This window comes from Tyto alba, unplaced genomic scaffold (genome assembly GCF_018691265.1).
Source record: "Tyto alba isolate M040663 unplaced genomic scaffold, T.alba_DEE_v4.0 Super-Scaffold_32, whole genome shotgun sequence".
Taxonomy (NCBI): domain Eukaryota; kingdom Metazoa; phylum Chordata; class Aves; order Strigiformes; family Tytonidae; genus Tyto; species Tyto alba.
The window spans coordinates 2,726,409-2,742,527 of NW_024881307.1; the positions used below are offsets into that span (position 1 = coordinate 2,726,409).

The following is a 16,119-nucleotide window of genomic DNA, read 5'->3' on the forward strand; positions in this document are numbered from 1 at the left end:
TTAAAGATAGGAATTTTAAAATAAAGTTCTTTTAAAAATCAGTAGCATCACTTGATTACATTTTAAAAATGCCAGAGTGGACATATTAGCCCTTCCACTGTTACTGTATCTCTACAGAGGGAAGTGGAGAAGGGCAATAGTACTGCAGAGATTAATTAACATAATGCTTCCTTGACCTGTTCCAACTCTCTGGACACACGTTAATACAAGCTCCGGTACAGTCAGGACAGTTAAGCTATCTTTGCTCAAGGGTTTAACTGAGCTTTCAGACTTCAAAATATCCGTCCTGTTTACTAATTTGCAAGAACATTTAAACCACATTTTCTGAGCTGCCAAAGAGAAGCTGCATGAACAAGATCAGATCACCTGGAATTTAAAACCTGTGGGCAAATGGGCAGGTCTGGGTAGGACAGTCCCCAGTTTAGCAAAAATATACCTTCGGGTACAGACGGCATTTTTCATCTCTGTAATGATCTTTTTCTTCCCCAGCTGACTTCTTGGTATCGCCAAGTCAGCACACACTGTGCATCACCCAACCCCTTCTAACCCTCATCTGCAAAAGCAAAGCCCCCTGAGCCCGTGGGTGAACTCTCAGACATACCCGGGCTGGCAGGGTGACCTGCTCTCCTCCGCCAGCCGCGGCGGTTCTACCAGCAGGTCCCTGACAGCACGTACCTGCAAGGGGCCAGCAGCTACCCCCTGAGGAGATGCTTCTCACACCCACCAAGGGGCAAGGAGAGATGCTGGGACAGGAGAACATACTTTAAACCAAAGATTGCTAGTATTTCTTTTCCTCAAAACACAGTTCTGCAGGTCTACTGGAAGATCAACCCCAAAGCACCTTCGGTAAAACTCTAAATTTGAAGGCAACAAATAGCAACTGGGGGTCAACAGACCCACCTTCTTTTTATTCTGCTCTTCCACCATAGTTTTTGCACCATCATTTACTGCTTCTTGTCCCACCCGGTTGTGTTTTATGTCTCAACAGAGTAACACCCACCCCAAAGTACCTAAGAAAGTACAGAGATATGTACTTCATGCCCTGGAAGGGTTTGGAACACGTACCTAAAAGCGCTTTGTTGAACAGGGCTGTAATAATTTGCATTCAGGTTTTGCATAACTGGAATTTCTTTAAACACTTTCTGAAATAATAAGTTCTTGGAATATTCAGCTTTTACAAGCTCTGAGACATGTTCTTAGTTATTAAAAAGCTTTATAAAAATAATCATAGAATCCTCATGCTTTTGCATACGTAAATTACTGAACAAACTTGCTCCTTTATTTGGCAACACATAAAAGACATTGTTTTAGTAGGTGCTTGGCATTTTCTTTCAAAAGAACACACTGACTGTCAATAAAAAAAATCCTCAGGAATAGGTTCCTCTTATCACTTTTACCTGTGTAAGAAAAGGAATTAGGAAATCACTGAACAATTGGAATCACTGAGCCCTGGCTTGAATTTCTTTTGTTTGATTCAGGAACGAATATAAAAGTATTGAAGAAACTTGCCTCTAGGGAAAAAGGGTACTAACCTCTCACAATTAATAAACCACTAAAAGCAGCTCTAAAGTTTCAACTTGGAAGAGAGATGGGAAGGGATGGCTGCTCCTGCCCTCTCTGCTCCGCTGAGAAGTCTGAAACTGGGCACCATTAACAGAAATTTCTGGCGGGCCAGTGGCAAGGGCATGTCCAGCCTTTGTGTGTGTCTCCCTGCCACTGGCCACAGTCTGAATGATCTACCCCCCAACCCTGGCGTCACAGGGCTCCCACTCCTGCCTTATCCAAAAGACAGCGAGGCAGGTACCACCTCACCAAGCTCTTGGTCAAAACCTGTTCCCTGCACTTCCTTTGCAATCTCCATTTTTAGCTTGTCTTGTTCAGATCACGCTTCCTTCTGGGCCAGCCCTTCATCCCAGGTCTTCCCCACTGCCTAGCAAAAGCCATTCCGGTCTTCCCTGCAGTCTTCAAATATTACTGTAACACAAAGCAGTAATGAAACCCATCTGTTCGCAGCTAATCCAAGGAAGATCAAGTATACCCCAAAATTGTAAAGAATGACCTAACCCTTCCTCCAAGGACATTCATCTGGGCTGATCTCTTGTTTGTTTGTAGTTCAGTGCCAATGCAAAGCCATGGCGAATTTAATCTTTTCTCGTAGAAGCATATACTGGAAAAATGATGCTTTCAGCACGTGGAATGATCAAGTGCAATCAACTAATCAGTTACAATTAGCCTCACATGCTGTTAAGTGACAACTGTTCATAACATGAAACAACATTTAAAACTTGTCCAGTCAGCTAGCTGCTTAGCAGGGAAATCCCTTCTCTAACTAAAACATTTATACAAAGCCAGTCAGCTACCTAGAGCTGCACTTTCTACCCAATACACTGCAAAAATGAGTGTGTGCAGACTGCTTTGCACAGCAGCACTATGGTGCGCTCTGGGGAAGAAGCCAGGGAAAAAAACAACCAAAGTAGACTTGCTAGTGAATACTGACAAGGAGAAGAATGGAAACCAGCTCTGGGACACCAGAGCCTGATCAGCTGAACAAGTAATAAGAGATAAGCATAAGCAAATAAATAAAGAGCACCTCCAGCTATTCCTATTTAAATAACTAGTCTTAAATGACTGGTGGCTCTCACATCGTATTTGTAACAGCACTCCTCCTACCTCAGCTACCATCACTCCATTTCAGGGGTATCAACAGCAAAGAGGGGGCTGCTCAGTCCTTTCTTTGTTTAGAAATCACTAATAATACATTTCGCTATTATTACTCCTACTGGATTGTTCTTGACCTGCTAAATAGAATTAAACAGAGGCCTAAAACTACAGTAATTCATCAGAGACAGATTTAACTAGGTGGGGGTCACATGGGCATCATATGTGCAAAGCCATACCGTAATTATTTCTTGACAGCAGGGATGTGTATGACAAACAAACAGGTCATTCTGAGGCTAACAATACTGGAAAAGCACTAACCAGGGCAAATCTGCCCAGGCCACCCATCAGCTACTCGTGTTTCTGATGCATGAGGAAATGGAAGTGGCAGCAGAGCGATCAGCTGTTGGGGTGACAAGTGGAAGCAGTACCCGAGAGCTGGACACAGACCAGAAGACAAAGGTGCTACAGGGGTCAAAATGTTTTGTGGTGGTTCAGAGCACATTTCCATGCTTACCTTGTGCCGAGCCAATGCCAGCACTACAAACAGACCCGGTGTTGATGCAGGCTTCAACAAACAAAAATCATTTACTTTGCCCTTTTGGAATAATTTTCAATTGTTAAATATGTTTTTCAGTGAGTAATTAAAAAAATCCAATATACGGGAAAGAGACCACTGATCTCCCCTGCCTTGAGTTCTCAAGGATACAGCTGCAACCACTACTCTCCTATAATTTTTACCTTCAACACCCACACATGCATTTTTGGTACAGAAGCATCTGAGCTGGCATGCATGTCTGCTGTGAATGGAAACCCTGCTGCTAGGTTTCCTGCTGCCACGGAGATGAATAGAGAAAGAACAATTAGCCAAGGCTTCAGCCTAATTTAGATTTATTTTTCTTTTTGGAGAAGAGACTGAGAGATGGTACACTGTAAAACAAAAACATTAACTCTACAGGCTACTCAGAGGAGCACAATACTGAAATACCATGCATAACCTATATTATAAGCACTTCTGATAATAAGCACTATTATCTAGTGCTTAGTGACCCTGATTATGCTAAATGCTGTATGTGGATACACCAGAAGACCGCAAAACATCAAGGCGAAGACTTTCTACATCAAAGCAGGCAAGAGATGAGCAAAGAGAATACTTCCATCCGTTTTCCAAACACCCAAAGTAAATGACAGCTCAAGTAACTTGTCCAGTATTTCAGAGGAAGACTGAGCCTGAAGAAGGAAATAACTTTGGTTTCACACCTCCTAACCACAAAGACCATTCACAGTAGCACAGCTTTTATCCTAAGGCACATAAATCCAAACACCTTATCTGGACCTGGAGGAAAAAAAAAAATAAGACTCAGGGAGAACACCACCCTCCTGAGCAGACTAGAGGATCACACACTCTCCGCTCTCATCCCATCCTTGCCACAAAAGGCTCTAGTGTGATGCAGAAGAGCCCAGCCCAGTTTAACAACACATAATTAGGGCACACTCAGAGAATACAGTTGCACAGGCTCAGGAGAGCGTTCAGGTCCGCTCTTTCCCAATCTGTAGCTCTGACCACTAAGGTTTTATGCAACACCTCCTCCTCTCCTTTCCTCGTTACCTTCTGAACTTCTTTCAAAAAAGAGAGGGAAAGTAATAAGCTACATACAGAAAGACTTACTGGGACTACTAAACACAGACGTACTGGGCTGCAGAGATCAGTATTATGGAAGTGCTTATGCAGCACAGCTTCGAGATGGCACTTTTATCCAGCGATGAGGTTTCTGTAACTGCCTAAGAAGCCACGCAAGGGCTCTGCAATTTCCAAAAGGGGCAGCTCCCCATCTCTCCCCAGCCATCTGACGACACACCTTCCCCATGCCAGCAGAGGAGCTTGCTCATCTCTGCAGACACTGCCCTGGAGGAAAAATAAATACATTTTAAAAAGGACTAGCTTCCCACTGGATCAGCAGCAAAGCACAAGGCTACAAGAGCTCCTGTTGGCCTAATGGAAGTGGCAGGGCTGAAAACACCTCAGTCAGCCACAGCATCAGTTCAGTTCACCTGTGCTGGGATGTAGTTTCACAAAGAGGCGATGAGCAAGATCTTAACACCCTCCTCAAAGCCCTTCTTTTGATTTTGGCCACCTCCTGTCCTGTGAAGCCTCATGTGGGCTTTTGCAGATCCCTTCCTGACGTGTACGTGTGTCTCTTCACACTGAGTGAAGAGAATTTGGACATTTATTTTAGCTTTGTAAATGCTGGATGTAAGGACATGAGGTTGTAAGGGTGCTGCAATAATGCTTCAACATGCAACACCACCCAAATCCTTTGGGAATGCCAGAGCTCAGGAAAAGGAATAGTTTTGTTGCTTGTTATTTCTAATTAATTGAGGGGGGAAGCATCTGAAGCACAAATGCTTTGGGGAAAAAAAAGTCAAGGCTTATTTTTTATTTAAAAAGCACACTATAAAAGCAACACAGTATAAGCATTACAGAAACTACTGTGACTGAGAACAAGTACATTTTAAAATTGTCAGTGAAGAATTTCCACCCTTTTAAAACAAAATGTATTAATTGCACTGCTTCACAGTTTTTGTGGTTTTAGGTAACCTCTTTAAGTTTACATCAGGCAGGCCAAGAAAGTCCCTGAAACACCAGCCCAATTTTAAAGGCAGAAGGAAGCGGGGACAAAAAAAAGAGGGGGAAAAAGTGAACCACATATTCATAGACAAGTCAAGAGTGAAAAGATATTCAAAGAAAAACAAAAAAAGGACACCTCTAAAGTGTTATAGATGAAAAACATGAAAGGTGTTTAATTGCCAATGCAGATGCCAGCAGTGGAACGTATGAAAAAGCAAAAACCAACGAGGTTTTCTGTCCCCTCAGTTACAAGATAATACATTTGCATTCACCAGCTGCCCCTGTGTAAGGAAAATAAGTAATTTTAAAATGTTAACATTATCACAGGAATTACAGCTTACTGCGCACAGGACAAATTCTGCCGTTAGTACAGGTCTCACTCACCCTGATCACAGAGATACACCATGGGACCATCTGAAAGGGGTTCCGCTGTGCAGAAGTGCTTGAAACGAGTGCAGTTATATTAAATGTAGGAAGAAAGAAGAAAGGTACGTGACAAACCGATTCAAGACTCCAGGAAGCAAGCCACACAAATGACTGCTGAGTTGTGCAATGACTCAGCAGGAAAAAAAAAAAAAAAAAAAAAAAAAAGAAAAAAGATAGCAGCAGATAGGAAAGTCTTTTCCACGAGAAATGACAGCTACCAAAAAAAAAAAAAAAAAAAAAAAAGTAAAGAGAAACATGAATAGTTCCCAGCCTGGAATTCTGCCTGGTCCCATAAGTCTGTGCACAAAGTTATTATTTCTCCTAATCAGACATTCTTTATTACCCTTTGCAGCACACCTGAGCAAGCAGAGGAGCAGGAAACTGAGCTGGCTTTAACCCCTGCTTCACCACTACCTCTGCCTAGGCAGGCTGATAACGTGCTTTTCTTGGTGAGCAACATGATAGGCAGCTAGAGCCAGGAGAGAAGTCAGATAAGCACATAGCAGAACGAAAACGCTAGCCTGGGGAATGCAGCAGGAACGCGGGAAGCAGCAGGAGTGGGGCAAAGCAGGAGGGACACCTCCCATCTCCTGTCCTGGTGAGCCAGCCAGCGTGGTCAGGACAGAAAGATGACAGGATATTTCTGCACCTCCTCTGTTGTTCTCCTAAGAAAGTAGCACGAAATTTAAGCTCCCATTTTACTTGCATAACTTTACAGGACGGCTCTCCCATGTCTGCTGAGGCTCAACAGCTCTCCCTGGAATGGTAAGATTAAATGGGATCTGTTAAACGTAGATAACGTAGCCCAACCAGATGGATAAGGCAAGTCAAGCTGTGCAGATTTCACTGCTCAGTTTGAACACATTCTCGCACTCATTCTCTCCTTTGCAAACCTTTATGAAGACAGCTTTTCAAGAAAATTTAATCCTCTACCCTCCTAGAGCATAACTGTCCCTTCAGTTTGGAACCCAGCTGCAGGAGAAACACGGAGGCATTCAGGTAGCAGCCTGGCTTGAACCATGTGGTAAAGTTCAGTGAAATTTAAGCAGATGCTTACGTGCTTTGCAAGGCTGGGGTAGAAAAAAAAAAAAATGTATCAGGTAACCGTAATTCCTTTCCATCATTCTTCGCTCGCAAAACCAATCACTTGAAAAATACCATGCCTTATCGCTTCCTTCTCCTCTGCCTTTAAAATCACTCCTGGCATGGTTCCACCAGTATAAATTCTACACAGTATCTCTGCCACCATTTTGCTTATGCATCAGGGTAATAAAACATGAGAGGATGCCAACACCTTCTCTATGCAACAGAATATATCTGTATAACTATGCTGGCTGAAGCAGGGAACTATAAAGTCAGAGGGGAGGGGAGAAAGGGCCAGAAAATCTAGGGCAGCTGAACTGATAACAGTATTTGGAATGATTTTCTAAATGCTTTCATACCACCCTTAATGGCTAACACAAGACACTGTCCAGTCCCATTACTGAGAAAATTAAACCCTGCAAGGCAAGGAAAGCTGGTGCTTTACAGCTAGCACATGAAAATACATGTATTTGTCTAGCTGGATGGCTGGCAATGAGGGATCAAAGAGGGACTGTCGTGTCAAAATAAGTTACAGTTAAAACCAGTAAGTCATGGTGAGGAGAATCGCGACATCTGCAACATTGTCCTGACACCTGTGTCAACACTCACCACTCCCCAGTGCCCGGGGCAGAATTCTTATAATTCAAGGGGTTGGGAGGGGAAGCTAATAAACAAGGACAATCCTGCAGAAAATTACACGCAGCCACTAAATCCACCTTTCAATCCTGTTTCAAAAGATCAACAGGAATAAAATAAAATTTTGCCCTGAAGTGATTTTTTTATACTTGAGCCATGCAGCAATTCACAGTTAAGTCAAAATGCTCCTATAAAACAGCTAGTTTTGTTACCCTTGCTTAAAAAATGGTGTAAATAATTCACAAGAAGACGTAGCACTGGCTGAGTCAGTGAAGCCTGGAATAAAACCCAAGAGTCCTGGCTGCCTTCTTTTCTTTGTAATAGCCATCGACCATGATCATGGACAACACACTATTTTATTTTTTTTTTTTAAACTCCACACTGACAACCCATTTGCACACACACACAGAACAATGTTTCCCCTTACCAGGTGCTCCCTACACAATGATGTACGCTGGGCGGAAGAACTTAATGGGAAGAGATCCCTGGTAGACTCCTGTCTCACAGGTAGCACAGCATACAGTACATTAATTGTTTGTTTTTTTTTTTTTCAGTATGACTAAGGTAACATTTCATTCCAGTTCGTACTGCATCACACCAGAAGCTGGAATATTTCACTGCGACCTTTAATTGTCCTGACTCATGCTGTCAGTAATGAAATGCCCTCTTGGGAAAATAAATAAATAGACAAATAAAGCCTTAATGATTTGCTAAAGTACCTACCAGTGAAAGCACGCTGTCCGATTATTTTTAAGACATTAAAAAGGGTTGCAGGTGCAACATGCTAACCTATAAGGACAGGTGATGAACAGACTTATAGCTTTTTCGGTATGATAAAAAAAAAAAAAAAAAGTGTGGATCAGCTTTTGAAAGCATTTGTCTTAAGCACCCAAAGGGTAGTCTGGAAAATGAAAGCATTTCTATTACATTCGCACTTGTGCAGAAAGACAGGATAATGAAGTGACCGGGCTATTAGCCTTCCTGGAGAAATGAGATACTGTTGAAACCAGTGCACATTAATTTCAGTATCCACGAAAATGGCAGTAAACAGTGCTCGTTAAGCTTCCATACACACACACCCCCCTCAGCAATCATGATGATTTTAGAACTGACACCTGCAAAAGCGACTTTTTAGTGCATAATGGAATAACTCAAAACCAGAAGGCTGTGAGAGAATAAGCTAAAAAATAAAAAGGTAAGAATACAGTGAATAGAGGAGTAAAATTGTACAATATAATACAACTTCCAAGAAACAGAGCAGCCTGACAGGCAGCATTTCCAAAAGACTCCTGATGAAGAATGGGCTTGCAGAGCAGCCGAACAGCAAACAAAAAAGCTCCTATCACCCACTCTTCACATCACCTCGTGCCCTAACAGTCGGAAAAGAAAGTTCATCTTGGCATCAGGCCAGGGAGACAAAACAGTGCAACAAAATCAAGTAACCATCAGAAAATCTCTCCACCAAAGAGGAAAAACACACCTAGAGGGAGAGAGGGAAAGATCGGGGAGACAAAACAGTGCAACAAAATCAAGTAACCATCAGAAAATCTCTCCACCAAAGAGGAAAAACACACCTAGAGGGAGAGAGGGAAAGATGAAGGCTCTGAAATAGGGAAAAAAAAAAAAAAAAAAAAAAAAAAGTGGAGAAAAAATAGCACAGTACTATCAGCTTGACAGAAAAGCCGAGGCCCCTTAGGAGCACGTTCTCAAGGCCTGTTTGCAGAGCAGGTGTTAGGGCTTCAGGAACCCAACCTACCTCATACAACATCAGGAATTACCCTCCACCAGTTCAGCTTCCTCCATGGCCCGGCCTGTGCACCCACTGCCGGCCCCTCCTGGGGCCAGAGTGCCCCCCTCACCCCCAGGCCCAAGTGAACCCCCGGTTGTGTGTCACATTTTCATGGCAACTTTGGCAATGAACGGCCTGACCTGAACCACAGGTGGGATTAGGCTTGAGAGCCATGTTTTTAAGTGGACATGGATGTCCTAGTGCCACTTATTGTGCTTTAGAAATCTTTCTGACAGAGGAGCTGAATCCCTGGCGTTTCATGAGAAGGTTCATTGTCTGAGCCAGGATCCTATCCTTAACCCACACACAGATGAGGTTGGTGACTTCCCAAAAGGTTAGGACTTGGACATCTGCATCTCCCTCTCCGCTCTGATTTCTTCCCCAGCCCAAGGGTGACGGGCAGTTCACAGAATGAAACTCCAATCCAGGCCACACTCCAGGCCAGAGCTCTTTCCCTGCTCTGTAGGTTTTACCTTCCCACAGACAAATGAGCTTGTTGAAAATGCTTTTTGCAAACTTTAGAAATAATTTTTTTTAAAAAATATATATTCTTTGTTTGGAAAGACAAACAAATAACTGCTTCGGAAAAGCAATAAGTACCCAAGTTGTTCTTCATGCCAAATGGAATATAAAAGAAGAATCAGTTGCCCTGTTTTTGACTCTGAAATACATCAATTTAATCAGATAATTAAGCTAATATTTTTACATTTAATCTAAGACTTAGCAACATGTTTTGCAAGAAAACTCTTGGCACTCATTTCTGTGAGTATCTTAATATCCTCATCGTTACCTATAAAAATCTTTCAAGCAAAATCTAAATGATCTCTACACCATGTTAGTAACCTCTTCTAATTTGCTGTGCTTTATTCTTCATGTAGTAAATGAACAGGCAACACCATCCAGACCTGATGCCTCCCATTACATTTTGGAAAACCTACAGGAGGGAGCACAGTTAGTCAAAAACAACCATCCTTTCTGTTCTTGGATGGAGATTGATATCATCTTGTATTCCCATTATATAATTAAAGCTTTCAACACACTCTTGTTTTATTGTAAACGCAGCAGTAATTAAATATGTTCTCCAAAAATGACATCATTTTGTTTTCCCAGCACGTGCAAACAGCCCTAATAAACTGTTAGAATAGAAGATTTCCTACCACCAAAATGTGTTTGCACATGAAACTTCCTGCTAGGCCACACTCACACCGTGACAACACTTCCCACCATGAACACCCAGCACCACCCGCTCACACACAAAGCGATGCAGACAGAAAACGCTGAACCTTCCCCTTTCTCTCAGATTTTATGTCTTATTTTCCACCAGCATGCTGCCACATACTCGCGGCTGTACAGAGAGCTGGTCAGGTTCAATTAATTTCTTTTAGCACATTCAAGATGCCTTCATAGGTAATAAAAAGTATAATTTTTTATTAAGTTCTGAGGTTCATGATAGTAGCAAAAGTTATTCCTTGATGTGCACTTTTTTTCCTTCCTGTTCTGTTTGTACACAGTATCAGAAAATGTCAAGCATTAACGAGTACTGTTTCTCTGATTTAACTAATTTAAAGAGCGTTTTAGGAGAGCTGGGGAAGGGGAATGTTTGGGCCAGGTTTGGGAAAGGATGTTTTGAGAGACAAAAGATGTTATCAGTAGGCAGATGAAGAACTTATTTATGGAGTCAGCAAGGGCAAATGTATTTCACCCTGTCAGAGGTAACATCTAATGCACCATATATTCCATTTATTGGCTACTGGCTTCCTTCGAGTTCCTAATACATATTTTTCCAAAGACAGCGGTAACACAATTTTTATGAAATACACAAGCAAAGGTAAAGTCATTATCAAGAGTGGGCATACAACAAGTAATAAGAAGTACCTGCAGTTTCTATTTCAATATTTCCCCTCTCTAACCAGCACTGAAAATGATGAAAGTTATTTCCAAAACCAGTATTTCTCGTTTGCTACCTGTGCTGCACACATGACTGTACTCCCTGCTGATCAGCATTTCCATAACCTGATGAGCGATAATAAAACACCTTTAAAACCCCAAACAAAGGCAGTTCACAGAGCATTCTACTGCCAGGAATCTCGAGCTGGAGCTGGCCACGCACGACTTGGTAGCCAAAGGGACTGGAACATGAGCCGGGAGCCCATCAGGCCCCCGCAAAGGGCAGGAACCGCGACGGGCCCTCATGCCGATCGTGGACGCGGTGCGCGGCACTCGCGCGCCCGCTGCCCGGGGGTTTTCAACACGGTGACCCTGCCAGTCCCTTTTTCCTCTCCCAGGCCTGGCACCCTCCTCCCGCCAGTGCCGTGAGCCATGGGAGCAGCGCAGGAGTACTGCAACTTCTCGCCTTTCATTAACATGACAGGGTCTAAATAAATCTGTTCGCCACAAAGTCACATCTGGTGCATTAACCTGCGGCCCCCTGACTACATCGCAGCTCTGAGTCAGTATTATTTAGTGACTAGCCTGTTTTCTTTGACTTTTTGACTCATTTTAGAAAAAACGTGTACTGGAACACTCTGTATCCTGCAGTTTTACTGCACGCTGTCTTTGCAGTTTTACTGCACACTATTGTCTCGCACAGGTCCCGGTGTTTTTAAGTGGGAAGGAGCAGACAATAGCAACCCTGAGTATGAAATGTTTGTTGCTTCTTTTAGGCCAAACAGTCAAACCGCCACCATTTTTTTTTCCTAGCAGGTAACACCAGGGTAAGTTGCCAAAGATGTATTGTCCTCAAAACTGCAGGCAATACCACATCATACATTTGATCTATAATTGCACAAGTCCTTTTTTCCATTAAGTAGCAGTCTGAAGTTCTTTCCTATGAGTCTTTCAATTTCTGCACATCCAGGCTCCCTGATAATACTTTTTTCTTAGCAGGCACCTAGAAAACTTTGTGTATGCACAGGAGAAAATAGGACACCAAAGTTACCTTCTGTTCTTTTATGAGCCACTGAGGATTTGTCAAAAATTTTCCCCATACAGAGGCACATCGTGATTCAAAAAGAGGCCAGGTACTAATTAAAAAGCCTGTGTGGGCATCAGCTGGTGTTCAACAACATTTTTACATCTCAATGGGTATTTGTTACCAATGCCATATCCTATGTCGATATATTCTTAAGCTGTAATCAGATACAAAATCTCATTTGCAAAGTCCGCTGCATCAGCGAGATCAGCCCCTTGTCTTCCCCTAGTTGCTGTGGAGCTGGAGCTCGTGAGATGCATTATGTGCTCTGAAGTCAACAAGATATTTCAGGGTACTTCAACACGATATACAAAAATAATTTAAAAATACACATACATGTTGCTGCCGCTTCCCTGGAGGAGACAAAGAACATCTCTACGAAGCAGACAGCATTACCTGGGTGCCTCTTCCAGTACCTGAAACTCTGCCTTTACCCAGAGAGAAGGCAAGATGAAGCTAGCTGCTTACCGTCTGCGTACACCACTAAAGCCCTGCACAGAGCAGGAGATGCTGCCACAGTACAACACAATTCTATGTGAAGCTGTACTTAAGATCCCCTACAGAGGAAACAAAAAGCATGTGCATATTTATACACGCACATGCAGAAAAAAAAAGTATCCTCCCTGCTGTTTTTCAAGGAGTTGAGGAGAAATGGGGAAGTATTTTTGTTGCCAGACCAACCACTGGGACTGGCCATGACCCTGAATTATAAGCACATCAGAAGACAACTTGTAAGATTCAACGTTAGAATTTCTTGTCATTTCACTGCAAGTCTCTCAGCATTTCGCCTTTTCAAAGCTCCAGTCATGGAGTCAAACAGTGGAGAAATATTCTCAGCCTTCACTATAATTATTAAATCATCTTGCAGAGAAAGGATGAACATGACCCATCTTGCACTTAAACACTCAAACTGGAGGGCAAATGAAAAAAAAAATAAATAAAAGTGCACCTTGAAAGGCATAATTTTTAAAGTAAATCTTGTGATTTTTCAGCAACTTGATTGCTGTTTTTTAAACGCTTGAGGGGTCAGTCATACTATAGATGAAAAGCCACTCTAATAGATCGGCATTTCTTTAAAACGAGACTTTTGGTCTCCAAAGCAACTGCATGTACACGGCCTAATCTAGGTAGGGATTCCCCTAAGAAAACAAAGAACAGAAAAACCCACCACCTTTGGTAGAAATTAGTACAGACCAGCAGTAGGAGAAGGTATTCTCATGTAACAGAAGAGATGAATGGCTGGAAGAGAGGCTAGCATTAAAAAGATGGAGAAATCCTTTTGGGAGCCCTGGTAATTTTGTTCTGATCTCTCTAAATTAAGTGTTATACTCGCTCTGTTCAAGCACAGGACTATGAGTCAGCACTGGACCACACATTTCTCTTCCCTCACTCACAAAAGGGAAGCGCGTCACATATGAGGTCGTCGTGTGCCCTGGCCAGCCTGAAGCACAGGCAAAAGAAACACAACACCAACCGGCACAGAAAAAAGTCAAACCCCTCTATGTGCAATAACAGCAAGATGCTCTAACCAAACAAATTGCAAACTCATTTGCAATCTTAAAACGTCAGTCTACTGCATCAGGACACCAAGCAATGCAACAAACATTAAAAAATATATCCATACTATTTCCACTAATTAATTTATTTTCCGTTCTCGTGAGAGAAAACGGGAAAGAAAAGGTATAACATATGCAAGTGCGTATTACCTTTTTCACTCTACTGTTGCATATATGCATGATTTCAATAACATTCGTATCTCTCGAAGATAAATACATGCGCCTAACACAGCTGCATGACAGTTTTAAGACAGGCCTTCTCTTTCACACAACTTGATCTCATTCCTTAATCTAACAGTCACTCATAAAAAGTGAGTCAGATCTGCCAGTAAAGCAGATGTGAAGAAAAATAGAAAACATGCAATTATTTACCTCATGATATTACAGACACTTTTCGCTTTCTCATTTCAACTGTGATGGATGCTTGTTTGTGCTATTTGCCATCAGTATAAATGTATTAACCCCACTGTACATAGAACCCAGAACTGAACACAAAAGGAAACACGTAACTGAATATAAAGTGAAATTTTCTGTTGCTAATTTCTGCCATGATAATTTGCAAGGTATGAAGAGTCAAATAAAAACCAGAAAAAATAGTTTACCAAATCAGCTCTTTTTTCCTTTTAGTATTGTTTTTCAGAAATTTAACATCACTGCTACATTGTATTAGCACCCAAATATATTAAGTATTTAACACCTTCACTGCTGATGATAGGAGCAGAAAGTACTGAAAAGGCCTGCAAGGAGGTTCCTGCCCCATGAACTGGCATCATGTGCTTACACTATTGTTCTCAATGACATGGAAGTTGGTATTTAAAAGCGCTTTGCAGTAATGTCACATGTGTCACTAAACCTATCTCCACAGAATCCAGAGAAAAAGTGCTCTAGCAAAATCACTAAGTGATATCAAATTCTCTTAAAGGGTTGTACTCCAGACGGTATGAGTCATTTTGGAGCGCTGCAGATTGCTGATGGAGCACAGGCTTGAATGGGAGTAGAGCCACCGATAATCTGTGAAACCACTAGATGTCTACATGAATACTTCTTTTTTTTTTTTTAATTGGCCCTAGATTAACCCATCACAGCTCTTTGAATCCACACAAATTTCATCTTCAAAGTAGCAAGTGAGAAACACTTGTGTACAGAGACATTACAGCACTTCCCTCCACCCTTGCAAGTCAAGCCTTCGCTGATACCTTCCTGTCTGCAAACAAACTGAGCAGGATTCTTCAACATTATGTACTTTGACAGGACTCAACATTAGGTGCCAGATTTAAGGAGCAGCTGCATTCCAGCTGGCGTAGCTACACATGCTCTTCCTTGCACAGTGAGCAGCCAAAAAGGTTCAAGCAATTCCAGCCCTGATCTTTTTGGTGGCTTTCCTGGCTGTTCTTTGTGTAAATGTGGTCCAGTATACATTCCATTGTTCAACTGACTGCACACTGACTCATCTGAAAATAATTTAGAGGATTTATAATTATCTTTGCTCCAACATTTCCTCACCAGAAAACAAAAAGAAACAAGAAATATGGAAAATCATAAGAAACCAAATTCAGCATTCCTTGAAGGGAACTCTATCCTTGCAAAGTCTTGTGGCCAAAAAGTTCAGATTTGCCCTTGCCATATCACACTAGCATTTCTGACCTGAGTGTGTAACCGAGTAACTAGTTTTCAGAGGGCTAAAGTTTACTCCTGAAAAACTCACTGCTTGCACACCCAACGGCTCTGCAGACCCTGCAAATCCCACAGCTCTTCTTAGAGGGACAGTTACAAGAGGAGCAAAGCACCTTCAATTTGCCAGCCCCAAATGGAGAAGAGAACAAAAGTAGTTTCCGCTTCCATGTGTTATTTTTGAGATTTAAAAGCATCTAGAATCTGAATTTTGAAGGAGCAACAAGGTACAATCCCGATCTTAAAGAGCAGTAAAAGGGATTGGAGAAGGTCAGCATAAACAGGCACAATACAGAACCTAACATTGTATTCAGGATCTGTCCGCATCTGGAATTACTTGTGAGCAGCTGCTCCTGAGAAGTTCCATGTGTGGTCAAGCCCTTGAAAGGGAGAATGTATTCAAAACCAGAGACATTTGCTGGAGAAAAGGTTTTTGTGTGATTCGGGGATCTCCAGTGTTTCTTAACATGCATTGAAGAGTGGAGAAAAGATGTATTATTCCTACAAGTAAATAGTCCTACACACGAGCCGAAATGAAACATCTCCCCCAAGCCACGTACTGCTCAAGAACTGGAGAGAAGCCATTTTTGTCAACTGGAGACAAAAAAACACTGGGAAACTGGGAGAAACTAAGTAAAAAAAATCAGACCTGCACCTTCAAGAGAAGGGGCTGTGAGCTTTGGAAGTGCACAGAGATCTA

The 16,119-nt window shown here is 42.1% G+C and overlaps 1 protein-coding gene across 8 annotated transcripts in view; it reads right to left on the reverse strand.

The window, feature by feature from the left end:
• ARHGAP32 (Rho GTPase activating protein 32) overlaps positions 1-16,119 on the reverse strand; it is a 258,295-nt gene that overhangs the window by 165,541 nt on the left and 76,635 nt on the right. The window contains exon 1 of one of the 8 annotated variants that reach the window (XM_032982274.2): positions 5,672-5,688. The exons of the other annotated variants lie outside the window; for them this stretch is intronic. The gene's annotated coding sequence lies outside the window, so the exon portion shown is untranslated. Of the gene's footprint in view, positions 1-5,671; positions 5,689-16,119 lie in introns of those variants that run through there. 8 annotated transcript variants of the gene reach the window in all.